Source organism: Nicotiana attenuata, chromosome 1 (genome assembly GCF_001879085.1).
Source record: "Nicotiana attenuata strain UT chromosome 1, NIATTr2, whole genome shotgun sequence".
In the NCBI taxonomy this organism is placed as follows: Eukaryota; Viridiplantae; Streptophyta; class Magnoliopsida; order Solanales; family Solanaceae; genus Nicotiana; species Nicotiana attenuata.
Window position 1 is genome coordinate 104,424,449 of NC_031989.1, and position 12,831 is coordinate 104,437,279.

General features: G+C 41.3%; 1 pseudogene; it reads left to right on the forward strand.

Annotated features, from left to right (window-relative positions):
* The window catches only part of LOC109239282, a 1,028-nt pseudogene continuing 710 nt past the window's right edge, over window positions 12,514–12,831 (forward strand).

The following is a 12,831-nucleotide window of genomic DNA, read 5'->3' on the forward strand; positions in this document are numbered from 1 at the left end:
GTTTGAGCAATTTGGGGATTTTGATGTTAAATTGGATATTTTCGAGTGGGCTTCGTTCCCTTAGCATATTTTAATGATTTTGTACTGATTGTGGCTAGATTTGGAGCATCCGGAGGTCGATTCGTGCGGGCTAAGGAATTGCGGGCTAGAGTTTGGACCGGATCGAGGTGAGTAATTATTGTAAATGATGTTCTGAGGGTTTGAAACCCTGGATTGCACATTGTAGTACTATATTGAGGTGAGGAACACGCTTGACGACGAGCGTGGGGTCGCGCACTATTGGGGATTGTGACTTGGTCCGTCCCGATCGATGATTTACCGTGTATTTGACTGAAATCTAGTTGCTATCATCATTATTTGGGCTGAATGCCGTATTTGGGCTTCGTTCCAACTATTTGAATCCCTTCGGGGACTTTTATTGACATTTTCTCACTGCTTTGACTTTATTATTGAACTCAGTCATGTTATTTTTCACTGTTTTTTATGCTCAACCATGTTTACTCAGTTTTAATACTTAAATGGGAATTTTAAGTGATGTTTGGGCTGAGAAACACTGTTTTACTATTGCCCGAGTGGCTTATGTGATCTTTGACTGAGTAAGGTCGTGGGCCTATGTTGTAAGGATACTTTTGGGTCGGGATGCACGCTGTAGCGGTGATACACTGATTTTGATTACGAGGCCGAGGGCTTGAGATATGTTCACCACGAGGTGACATGATTGATATGAGGCCGAGGGCCTAGTTTTGATGCCACAAGATGTCTTGATATTGCGCTTGGGCCGTAAGGGGCCCTCTAGGAGTCTGCACACCCCCAGTGAGCGCGGGTACCCATTATGATGTGAGATATAGCCCGAGGGGCTGGTAGTGTTCTATGTGATTGCCCGAGGGGCTGATATTATTCCATGTGATTGCCCAAGGGGCTGGTACTGCTCTGAGATATTGCCTGAGGGGCGGATTTGTTGACATTGTGCCCGAGGGGCGAACCTTATATGCTTATCTTTCTTATTTGCCTGTCATTTACCTGTTTTAATTGTGTATTTGTGCCAGAGGGGCGGATTTCTGTGCTCATCTGCACTGGTTGTTCTGCATTTATTTGCGAAACTGTTGAAAAAGTCATTTTTAAAGAAGTTCGAACTAAGCTAAGATGTTTTAAAGGATTTTACAGCTTCACTGCTTTCTTACAAGTTTTTGAACTGGTTCTATACAGCATGTTGATGCATTTTTCGTGATTTCTTATCACTCAGTCTTTATTTATGATTATTACTCCCTGAGTTGGAAGTACTCACTTTACTCCCTGCACCTTGTGTGCCGATTTAGGTATTTTCTGAACCCGGTAGCGGGTATTGGTTGATTGGAGGCAGAGTCATCGGAGTTTAGCAAGGTAGCTGCCGGCGTTCGCATCACTGCTTTTCTCCCTCTTTATTCTATTATTCTGTACTTAGTACATTTCAGACCTTGTCAGTGGTATTTAAACCTTAGTAGATGCTCATGACTAGTGACACCCCAGTTTGGGTTGTGTTTGGGTTGTACTTCTGTATTGTTATGATATTATCTGCTTCTTAGTACTATTAAATCATGTTTTAGCCTGTTTTATTACTGTTTAGCTGTTTAACTTCGAATTGGAAATGTGTCGGCTGACCTTGTCTTCATGAGAGGCGCTATCACGACCGGGTCTGGGTTTAGGGTCGTGACAAATTGGTATCAGAGCCTAGGTTACTTAGGTCTCACGAGTCATGAGAAGGCTTAGTAGAGTCTCGCGGATCGGTACGGAGACGTCTGTATTTATCCTCGAGAGGCTGCAGAACCTTTAGGAAAACTCCATATTCTTGAAATTCTTATCGTGCGTCTTTGATTTAGCTTGAAATGTAACTCTTTGGCTTCCTTCCACGCGTTCGTGTGCGCGCATGAGCGCTTAGTATCAGATGTGCATCGATGGCTTGTGATTCCCTGATCGAGGGGCGAGATGTGATCTCTGTGTGTTGATGTTGGGCCAGTCTAAGAGCACCGAGGTGCTAATGGTGTGAGCATGTGTTTTTGAACTTATATGTTTGGTAGTGTCCCTATTAGTGGGAGTGACGGCTGGATGGCTATGTGATGAGTATGTTAGTAGTGCATGTATATATATGATTTGGAAGCGACGAGAAGGGTCTACTGGAGGATAGAAGAACTATTGGGTTCTTGATTTCCGTCTTGATTCGAGTTATAGCCCCGAGTTATGGGCGTGTGGAGAATCTTTTTATGTTTCCTAGTTGGGAGTGGAGTAAATTTCATGTTGCGGTATGAGTTCAGACTCAAGAAGACTAAGTGACTGCGTAATGTTTACGATGGTGGAAGGTATAAGAAATGCCAGTTTGAGGCAAAACAGGTGGGTTATCTCCTACGGGATGTTATGAGTTTGTGGGATTCTTATGTTGTCTGTTAGAAGATCTCAATTTCAAGTGAAAGATATATGTGCAATTTGAATCTGGGTCGCCTAAGGGAATGTGTTTTATTGTTACGAGAGTAAATGCGAGAGTTGCAGAAGATATAAAGTACCAGATGGTTTGTGTTCCACGAGTTTATGAAGGATTGAGTCAATCTCATTATGGTATTATGGCAGCAATAAAGTATATGCATTACGAGTTATGGTGTGTGTTTTGATCTATGGCTTCGAGCCAAGTGGGGGAGTTTGCCATTGATTAGCTGATTGCACGGTTATGTGCTATGTTGGTCCCAGTTCGAGGCATGCTGGTGAATCAGTTATGGTTTGCGGAGATTGAGCCCGAGGATGGCTCGAGTAAAGGAAAATTTTCGACTAAGGTAAGGTTATATCATGCTTCACAGGTGTGTGAGAATCACGGAATGTCTTGAGTCGTGGTTGGTAAAGGATGCTCAATGCATAGAGCAGGAAGTTACTTGGCTGTAATGGAATGATGTTACATTGTGCGGTGTCAGAGTGCTAATGAGGCACGGGTTGTTTGGTTCGTTTGATCAGGCTAATTGCCGTTTGAGTAGATTGGATGACTCTAGAGACTGGTCCCATTGTGTTCAAAATTTTGCATGCAATAATTGGAGGCTTTCGAGTTGTACTTGTGGCTAGAAACTGAGTTTTCGGTGGAAGATGGCAAGACTTGTGGTATTTTCTATATTAATTATGGGATTCTATATATCATTATCGGGAAGGCGAAGGTAATGGCTTTGGATTTGCAGTAAGTCCTTTCAGGGTAGGTATCTTGAATGTGGTGCTTTTGGGAACATTTAGAAGAGTATTCAGAGGGTTGTGAGCCTTAGGCTGTTGGTATTATGCTTGGGTCTCGTGTGGTAAGTTTGGGTTGAGGAAATGTGATGTTATAGCAAGAAGGAGTATCAAGTGAAGGTAAATCAGAAGGGAGCTCGGATAGATGGGATAGCTTGGTAGTAGGCCAGATCGGTATGATAAGGATATGATTAGTTCTTTGGGTGGTTACGAGGTAATGAGTTCTATAGGTATTTCACGGCAATGCTCTTGGGTCTTAATGGCCTGCGTAGCCGGGTTGAGTTAGAAGGATTCAGTCCTGACGGTCTAGCATTGTGCAAGTGGAATATGGAAAGTTCTTGACTAAGTTGAGTACGTAGATGTTTGTGGCTCGGAAGGGAGATAAAGTTCTCACGTTATCCTAGGATGGTATGGTATATGCAGTATGTTGTGGAGGATTGAGATTGCATGTGTAAGGTTGCGGTTCAGTTCTGAAAGGAAGGTCATAAAACTCTTAGGCAGCGGGTAGCTTCAGATAATTAGAGAAATGAGCTTCAGATGATTAGGGAAATGATCCTCAGATGATTAAGAAAATGGTATTGCTAATTGGAGGTAATTTGACGAGGGTATATGTTTCAGAAAAAGGTAATGTGATTAAGTTGATGGTACTTCGGTAGTATTGCGACACTTTCTTGTTAGATCGACTGCTGATATTCGAGTTTGCTTGGAGGCACAGAAGAATGTTAGAATATCTCTCGTGGAATGATTGGGTATTAGAGATGTGGTATGTATTTGGACGGAGGAATTGGGATCAGGTATGGTGATTCGCGTGCTATATGGAGTTGGAGAATGGGAGTTCTCATATTCAGGCTCTGTGTGGTTGCGGGTCGTGTGTATCAGCACTGTGTGGTGACTATCGGGGTTTGGAGACCCGAGGGGATCTTTGCTGCTTAGTACGTGGGATTTTGGATGTGATATTGGGTATGGACTGGTTGTCTCCGTGTTGTGTCATTCCGAGCTATTGCGCTAAGGCGGCGATGTTGGTTATGCTGGGGATTCCACGGATAGAGTGGCGAGGTTCGATGGATTATGTTCTTAGTAGGGTGGTGTTATATTTCGAAGACCTAGAGGATGGATGGGAAGGATTATTTTACTTATTTGGGCTTTCGTGATGGATATCAGTGTGGAGACTCCTACCATTGATTCAGTTCCGGTGGTGAGGGACTTTTCGAATGTGTTCTTGTGGCCGGGCACCATACCGTATGGCACCGGCAGAGTTAAAGGAGTTGAAGGAGCAGCTTCTGGATTTCCTTGATAAGGAGTTCATTGGCAGGCCAATGTGGATGCATGTTCTAACTTGAGTCGACTTGGTTGGCTCCGAATTGTATTGTTGAGGGATGTGTTGGTTCGATTGTTATTGAGCTTATTAGTAATCTGGGGAGATCTATGAGTTACCTTTCTGTGTTGCGAGGTGTTATGGTTTGTTGATTACAGGCACATATGGTGCGGTTCTATTGAGGTTTCATAGTGGAAGTCGAGCGGGAAGAGTATTGGATATTGCTCGACGGATGGCGTATCGGTTATGTCCTTTCGGGTTTGTGTGGTATATGTTATTTGCTTCACCGTGGGTATGATGATTTGCTTTGGTTCCAGACATCAATTGCGTGTGGTTGTCTATTTCGAGCATGGGGAGCTTGAGGTACAACTCTTTCAATTGAGTCACTTCCATGATTTGAGTATGTTCGGATTGTTCTTATTGGTGCGCGGATTGCGCAAGTTGAGGTGTTATGTCACCTGAGTGGTTGTGTTGGATTAGATGAAATTGTTGGGATCTTTAATGAATATGAACGGATTCGATTTCAGCGTGTTGGAAGGATAAATATCAAGGTTCGGCTCAAAAATTTGCTATCGTCCTTGCCAAAGGAGAAGTGGCTTCATCAATAGTTGATCTAAGAAAGGGTTATGGCTTACTGTGTGTTTTATTTATCATTGGCAGTATATGAATTTCAATTTCCCATAGAGGAACTGCTTCTTGCGTCTGCGGTCCGTTGCGACGTCTCCTTCCATTTGCTCCAGCTATGAAAGAAAAGAATAAAGTGTTGGAATGAGACTTTAGTGGATAAGAGGTTTCTATCGGTATTTGATTGTTGTGTGCGGCTGTTATGATCAGAAGTTATCGCTGCAAGCGTTTGGTTATGTGGTATATCATGTAATTGCACCCGAGGTTGCAGGTATGGGTTATTACAGCTTGTTCGGGCTTATTCCCAGTATAAATGTGAGATTGTGATCGCATTGAAGATTTCAGAAATGGAAATGTGGTTCTATGGTTTATGGGCTAGATTGGATTGTGAAATTTCAGTTTTTATGTGTTATCAGACCTATATGAGATAGGGTGACGTGGGATCACCCCCGGGTATATGCATGGTAAGGCTATTCAGCGAGTGGTTGGCTTTTGGAACAACTCTTGGCACGTTCGAGGACGAACATATGTTTAAGTCGGGAGGATGTAACGACCCGACCGGTCGTTTTGAGCTTTTGCACTTTGCTCGCTAGTTCTCGGGCATGACTTGCCCCGCGTGGTGTATTATGACATATGTTAATCGTTTGTTTTGGTTTCAGGTTAATCAGAATGAATTTGGAAGAACAATTCTCAGTTTAAAGCTTAAAAATTTGAAAGGTTTGACCAAGATTTGACTTGTTTGTAAATGATCTCGGATTGGAATTTTTATGATTTGGTTAGCTCCGTTAGGTGATTTGGGACTTAGGAGCGTGATCGGAATGCATTTTGGAGGTCCGTGGAAGGTTTAGGCTTGAATTGGCAAAATTGAGATTCGGTGTTTTTCGGTTGTAAGGTGAGATTTTGATATAAAGGTCGGAATGGAATTTCGGAAGTTGCAGTAGTTCCGTTGTGGCATTTGGGATGTGCGTGCAAAATTTCAGGTTATTCGGACGTGGTTTGGTTGAGTTTTTGATCAAAAGCGCAATTCAGAAGATTTTTGAGAGTTTGGCTTGAATCCGATGTGTTTTAGATGATTTGATGTTGTTTGAGGTGTTTGGAAGATTGGAACAAGTTTGAATAAGGTATTGGGGGTATGTTTGTGCCTTTGGTTGAGGTCCCGGGGGCCTCAGGGTGATTTCGGGTGGTCAACGAAGAAGTTGGAATTTTATTGCAGCAGCTGAAATTTGCCGCTTCTGGTATTTTTGCACCTGCAAATTAGGGACCGCAGGTGCGGCGCCGCATAAGTGGAGGAACAAGACGCAGAAGCGAAAGGGGGCCTGATGAGCAGTGCAAAAGCGGTAAGGGTGACCGCATTTGCGATGTCGCAGATGCGGGAAATGTGTCGCAGATACGGTTTTGGTAATTTAAGTGAGGACCGCAGATGGGGTGGTCTTGACCGCAGATGCGGTACCGCAGAAGCGGAATTTGGGCCGCAGATGCGAAAATGTCTGGGTAGAAAGTATATATATTGCACCCTTTGCGATTTTGAGAGGGTTTTCACCATATTTCATCCGGGAGAAAGCTTGGGAGAGCTAATTGAAGAGGGAATTCAAGAGGATTTCATGGAGGTAAGATTTTTGGACCCTAAACTTGTTTCTATGATGAATTTTAACATTCGTAAGCTTGAAATCCATGGAAAATCAGTAGCAAAAATGGGTAATTAGGGCTTGAGATTTAAGAGACCTTTGAGTGGGGATTTGAGGGGCCATTTGAGGTCCGATTTTGATGTTCTTGATATGTATGAACTCGTGAGAGGATGAGGATTCCATTGATGTTAATTTTATCGGATTTCGAGACGTGGGCCCGGGGGGCCGGGTTTGAGCAATTTCAGGATTTTGATGTTAAATTGGATATTTTCGAGTGGGCTTCGTTCCCTTAGCACATTTTAATGATTTTGTACTGATTGTGGCTAGATTTGGAGCATTCTGAGGTCGATTGGTGCGGGCTAGGGCATCGCGGGCTAGAGTTTGGACCGGATCGAGGTGAGTAATTATTGTAAATGATGTTCTGAGGGTTTGAAACCCCAGATTGCACATCGTAGTGCTATATTGAGGTGAGGCACACGCTTGATGACGAGCGTTTGGTCGCGCACTATTGGGGATTGTGACTTGGTCCGTCCCGATCGATGATTTACCATGTACTTGACTGATATCTATTTGCTATCATCATTATTTGGGCTGAATGCCGTATTTGGGCTTTGTGCCAACTATTTGAATTCCTTCGGGGACTTTTATTAACATTTCCTCACTGCTTTGACTTTATACTTGAACTCAGTCATGTTATTTTTCACTGTTTTTTATACTTAGCCACGTTTACTCAATTTTAATACTTAAATGGGATTTTTAAATGATGTTTGGGCTGAGAAACACTGTTTTACTATTACCCGAGTGGCTTATGTGATTTTTGACTGAGTAAGGCCGAGGGCCTGTGTTGTGAGGATACTTTTGGGTCAGGTTGCACGCCGCAACGGTGATACACTGATTTTGATTATGAGGTCGAGGGCCTGAGATATGTACGCCACGAGGTGGCATGATTGATATGAGGCCGAGGGCCTAGTTTTGATGCCACGAGATGGCTTGATACTGCGCTTGGGCCGTATAGGGCCCCTCCAGGAGTCTGCACACCCCCAATGAGCGCGGGTACCCATTATGATGTGAGATAAAGCCCGAGGGGCTGGTATTGTTCTATGTGATATCCTGATGGGCTGATATTATTCCATGTGATTTCCCGAGGGGCTGGTACTGTTCTGAGATATTGCCCGAGGGGCGGATTTGTTGACATTGTGCCCCAGGGGCGAACCTTATATGGTTATCTTTCTTATTTGCCTGCCATTTACCTGTTTTAATTGTGTATTTGTGCCCGAGGGGCGGATTTCTATGCTTATCTACACTAGTTGTTCTGCATTCATTTGCGAAACTGTTGAAAAAGTCATTTTTAAAGAAGTTCAAACTGAGCTAAGGGATTTTACAGCTTCACTGCTTTCTTACTGGTTTTTGAACTGCTTCTATACAGCATGTTGATGCACTTTTCGTGATTTCTTATCACTAGGTGTTTATTTATGATTATTACTCACTGAGTGGAAGTACTCACCTTACTCCCTGTACCTTGTGTGCAGATTCAAGTATTTTCTGAACCCGGTAGCGGGTATTGGTTGATTGGAGGCAGAGTCATCGGAGTTTAGCAAGGTAGCTGCCGGCGTTCGCAGCACTACTTTTCTCCCCTATGTCCTCTTTAGCTGAGAGACAGGCGGGGAAGAAATTAAAATGTATTTGCACTAACAATGGTGGTGAATATTGTGGTCCCTTTGATAACTATTGCAAGGAACAAGGAATTCGTCATCTGAAAAATCCACCCAAGACACCTCAATTGAATGGTTTGGCAGAGAGGATGAATAGAACTCTAGTTGAGAGAGTTAGATGCTTGCTTTCAGAAGCTAAACTTCCAAATACATTTTGGGCGGAAGCACTTAACACTGTTGCCTATGTTATTAATTTGTCTCCTGTTGTTGCTTTGGAAGGTGATGTCCCAGACATAGTTTGGTTTGCCAAAGATATTTCTTATGATCACCTGAGAGTTTTTGGGTGTAAAGCTTGTGTGTATATTCCTAAAGATGAGAGATCAAAACTGGATGTCAAAACTAAGCAGTGCATCTTTATCGGTTATGGTCAATATGAGTTTGGGTATCGTTTTTACGATCCAGTTGACAATAAACATATTAGAAGTCGTGATGCAATATTCTTTGAAGACCAGACTATTGAAGATATTGACAAACCTGAGAAGATAGATTCTCAGAGTAAATGAGAGCTTAGTCGATATTGATCCAGTTTCTATTGCTTAGGCACCTATTGCACATGAAGGAACCCAAGACAATAATGAAGACACTGATCAAGATCAAAATGATCATCATGGTGTAGAAGTTATGGATGCTTTAGTTGATGAAGTTGTGGTTGATCAACAACCAATTCCTGCTCAAGTAACTACTTCGAATGCTCCTGAAACCTCTCTTAGAAGATCTATAAGGGAGAAGCAAAAATCTATGCGCTATCCTCCTGATGAGTATGTACTTTTGACTGACATGGAAGAAGCCATGGAAGATGAGATGAAGTCACTCCATGAGAATGACACATATGAGTTAGTGAAATTGCTGAAAGGTAAGAGAGCTTTATCTAACAAATGGATATTCAGAATAAAGCAAGATAACCATACCTCTGCGCCAAGATACAAGGCGAGGTTAGTTGTTAAAGGTTTTGGTCAGAAGAAGGGAGTTGACTTTGATGAAATTTTCTCCCCTGTTGTGAAGATGTCTTCTATTCGTGTGGTTTTAGGCTTAGCCACAAGTCTAGATTTAGAAGTTGAGCAGATGGATGTCAAGACTGCTTTTCTTCATGGTGATTTAAATGAGGAGATTTATATGGAGCAGCCTGAGGACTTCGTAGTTATGCTTGCAGATAAGCATGCGTTTTGCAGAAAATTGGCAGGCATGAAGCCTGTCAATAGTTCCTCTACTTGAAGAAACATTTGGCCCCTTGGCTGGAGGGGGAGTTTGTTGGGCACATGCCCATGTTGTCCAGCCAAAGGCCCAATGTCCTAATCCATTCTCTTTTTGTTTCAATTCCTATTCGGAATTGGATTCAGTGTTTATTCCTATTTTGAGTGGGTTTTGGGTTTAAGAGAAAGTACCACTCATGATCTGTAAATAGGACAACCTTGGAGAATAATTCCGTGCTCATTGGTAGAAGTCTTTGAAAGACTTAAGCACATAAGAGTGGTTTTTGAGAGAGTTTTCATCAACAGAGAAGAGAGAAGAGAGAAGAGAGAAGAAAAATGTTCGTTTTGCTGCAGATTTTATTCCAACAAGCCAACTTCAAATCACGTTTTCCGATTCGTTAATGATTGGATCAGGCTGAAATTTTAACTGATTATTTTTAACGTCTAGATCTTTGATTTGAATGGTGGAGATCAGATTTGGAGGCCCGTAACATATGATTTCGGGCCTCGAACAACAACTTTATTTTTGTGGATTCTCCTCTTTCTTCAATTGATTAGTTGTTGCTCTTGTTTCTATTGTTGCTCCGTGTTTGACACTTGTTGTGTAGCCAATTTGGAGAACTTTTGTAACCCTCTTATTGTTATAGTGGAGCTTTTTGGATCTTTGTGATCCCGTGGTTTTTACCTTCGATTTGAAGGGGTTACCACGTTAAAATTTGGTGTTGTTTCTCTTCTATATTTTCGAATTTGCCTCTTTCTCGACATAATAGTGGTATTAGATCAAGGTTCAATACAAGTTCATCTTGGCGGGTTCTGTTCTAGCCGCAAAAAAATTGACGATAATCGTGATTTTTATTGTGAAAAATTCGACCGGTGTGCTACGCACGTTGAGACAAAATTTATGGTGGTGATTTGGAGATGCAACCTATTGAAGGCTATGTGAAGAAGGTGGATCAAGTTTATTTTTTCAGAAAATTTAGGCCAAGGGAGAGAATTGTTAGGTATTTGTCCAGATTTTCTTACCATAAATTGGAAACTTATTCTCAACCTTTTGATCACGCCCAACTCTAGTCCTAAAAAGGATAAGCGGTCGCTGCAAATATAATCCGGTCTAAAAGTCCGGAGTCGAATCCCACATAGAACTAAGGTTTCACTATAACTGTTCAATATCACTTGGAAGACAAGCTCGAACAATTCCTAAGTTATAATATTAAGATTTTTATGTCTAGCTAATTAACTAACAAATTAAAGAAGTAGATTAAAAACTAGGGATACTAAGGATTGGAGAAAAATTTAGGAGGTCTAGAGTTATGTTTTCCCCAATTGTCGAAATCCTTCCCGCTACGTCTTCTATAATTTTGCCTAAGTATTCTCTACTAATCGTGAGCACTTTAGGTGCCTTAATTCTCTCTCGAGCAACTACAATAATTTACTAGACATATTCTCTCGAACTACGCTAGTTGGCTTTATCTAACCGCTCATTATGACCACGTCAAGGCTTTGTTATTTCTAAACCTACCTTTACACCCGCTGTATTGATTTCTCACATATGTTAGGAGTGACGTTGTTCAACAACCACCTAAATATGTATGCTTTCTCAAGCAACACATAATAAATAGGCACAGTCAATCGATGGCCATTCAATCAACAACAACAAATACGTAGTTGAAAAACTAGAGAAATCCAACGGCTTAATTATATAAAAACATAACAAGAATTTATCCTACAAAAGGTTCCATCAAAACCCTAGATAACAAATTAGCTATTCATAATAGTATATAAAGCTACAATACTAAAAATCATAACCAACAATAAAAAAATAGGAAGAGGAAGGAAAAACTCGTAGATCCCCGCCTTGCTCCTATTGTGTTTCTGCCTCCTTAGGTCAAATATGTGTCAAAAGCGTGTCCAACCTCCTCAAAATACTGTTTTTCCATGTATATATACCAAGTCGGGACCAAAAAATTATACCTTCTCCTACGCGAAAAAGGACAATATTTCAGGTTTGGACGCTCGCGGTCGCGGTCCGGGCGCGGTATTTTCCCAGTGCACTGCCTCAGTTCGCGTCCAGGTCCACGGTCGCGGTTTAGACCGCATTTTTTACCCTGTTCCGTTTGGAATTTGGAAAGACGTAAAATATTATAGTTGTAGCCTTTATGTTAGCTTTCCAATCATATATTGTGGAGCCCAAATGGAGTTCTGAGTGAAAAGTTATGTGTATTTTACTAGACAGTGCGCAATATGCCTACTCGAGTCTTCGTTTGTTCTTAAGTATCAAATTTGACCCCCGAACACGATACCGCTTAATTCCTTGGGCTTTTACTCAGACTTCAAAGCTCCAAATCACTAGAATTCATTCCATAACATCTATATAGCTCGGAATCACTCCTACAAGGCATAAAACACACAGTTAGTGCAAAACACTAGCGATTAAAGCTCAAACTCAATTAAAATGCAGTAAATTAGAGTGTAATAAGTGACTAAAATATGCAATTACAGCCTATCATCACCTTCACAAGGTAGGGAAAAGTCTGCGTATACCTTACTCTCCTCAGACTTCACTTTGTGAGATTACACTGAATTTGTTATTACTGATGTAATAGAAAACACATGCAACACATTTAACTAAAACTTTATCACTTGTCTGATAAAGATATTGATTTTTACATACATGATATAGATATGGGGTGGATAAAGGTTTTTACTAGCTAGCTTTTCACAACTTACTAAAATCTATATAAAAACTACACGTTCTGAACATTTTCTCACCACTTTCTTTTCACAACTTATTGCTATTCTGAGGAGAAGAAAATATGGGTGTAAAGGGCAAGTTGATTGCTTCATCAGAGGTGAGGAGTGGAGGACACTCTGCTCAGGATATTTTTCACGTTAATACTCATCATATACCCAACATAGCCCTAGTAAGATCAACCATTTTGAGATTCATGAAGGTCAAATCATAAAGGTTGGTTCGATCGTTAGCTGGAAATACAACGAGGGTAACACACATTTCTCCGCTATCTTTATATGTATCAATTTTTTATATTTAGGTGTATTTGATTTTGATGATGTTTGGTTACCGTAAATATATTCCGAGTAAGACATTTTGCATCAAAAAAAAAAAAAAAAAA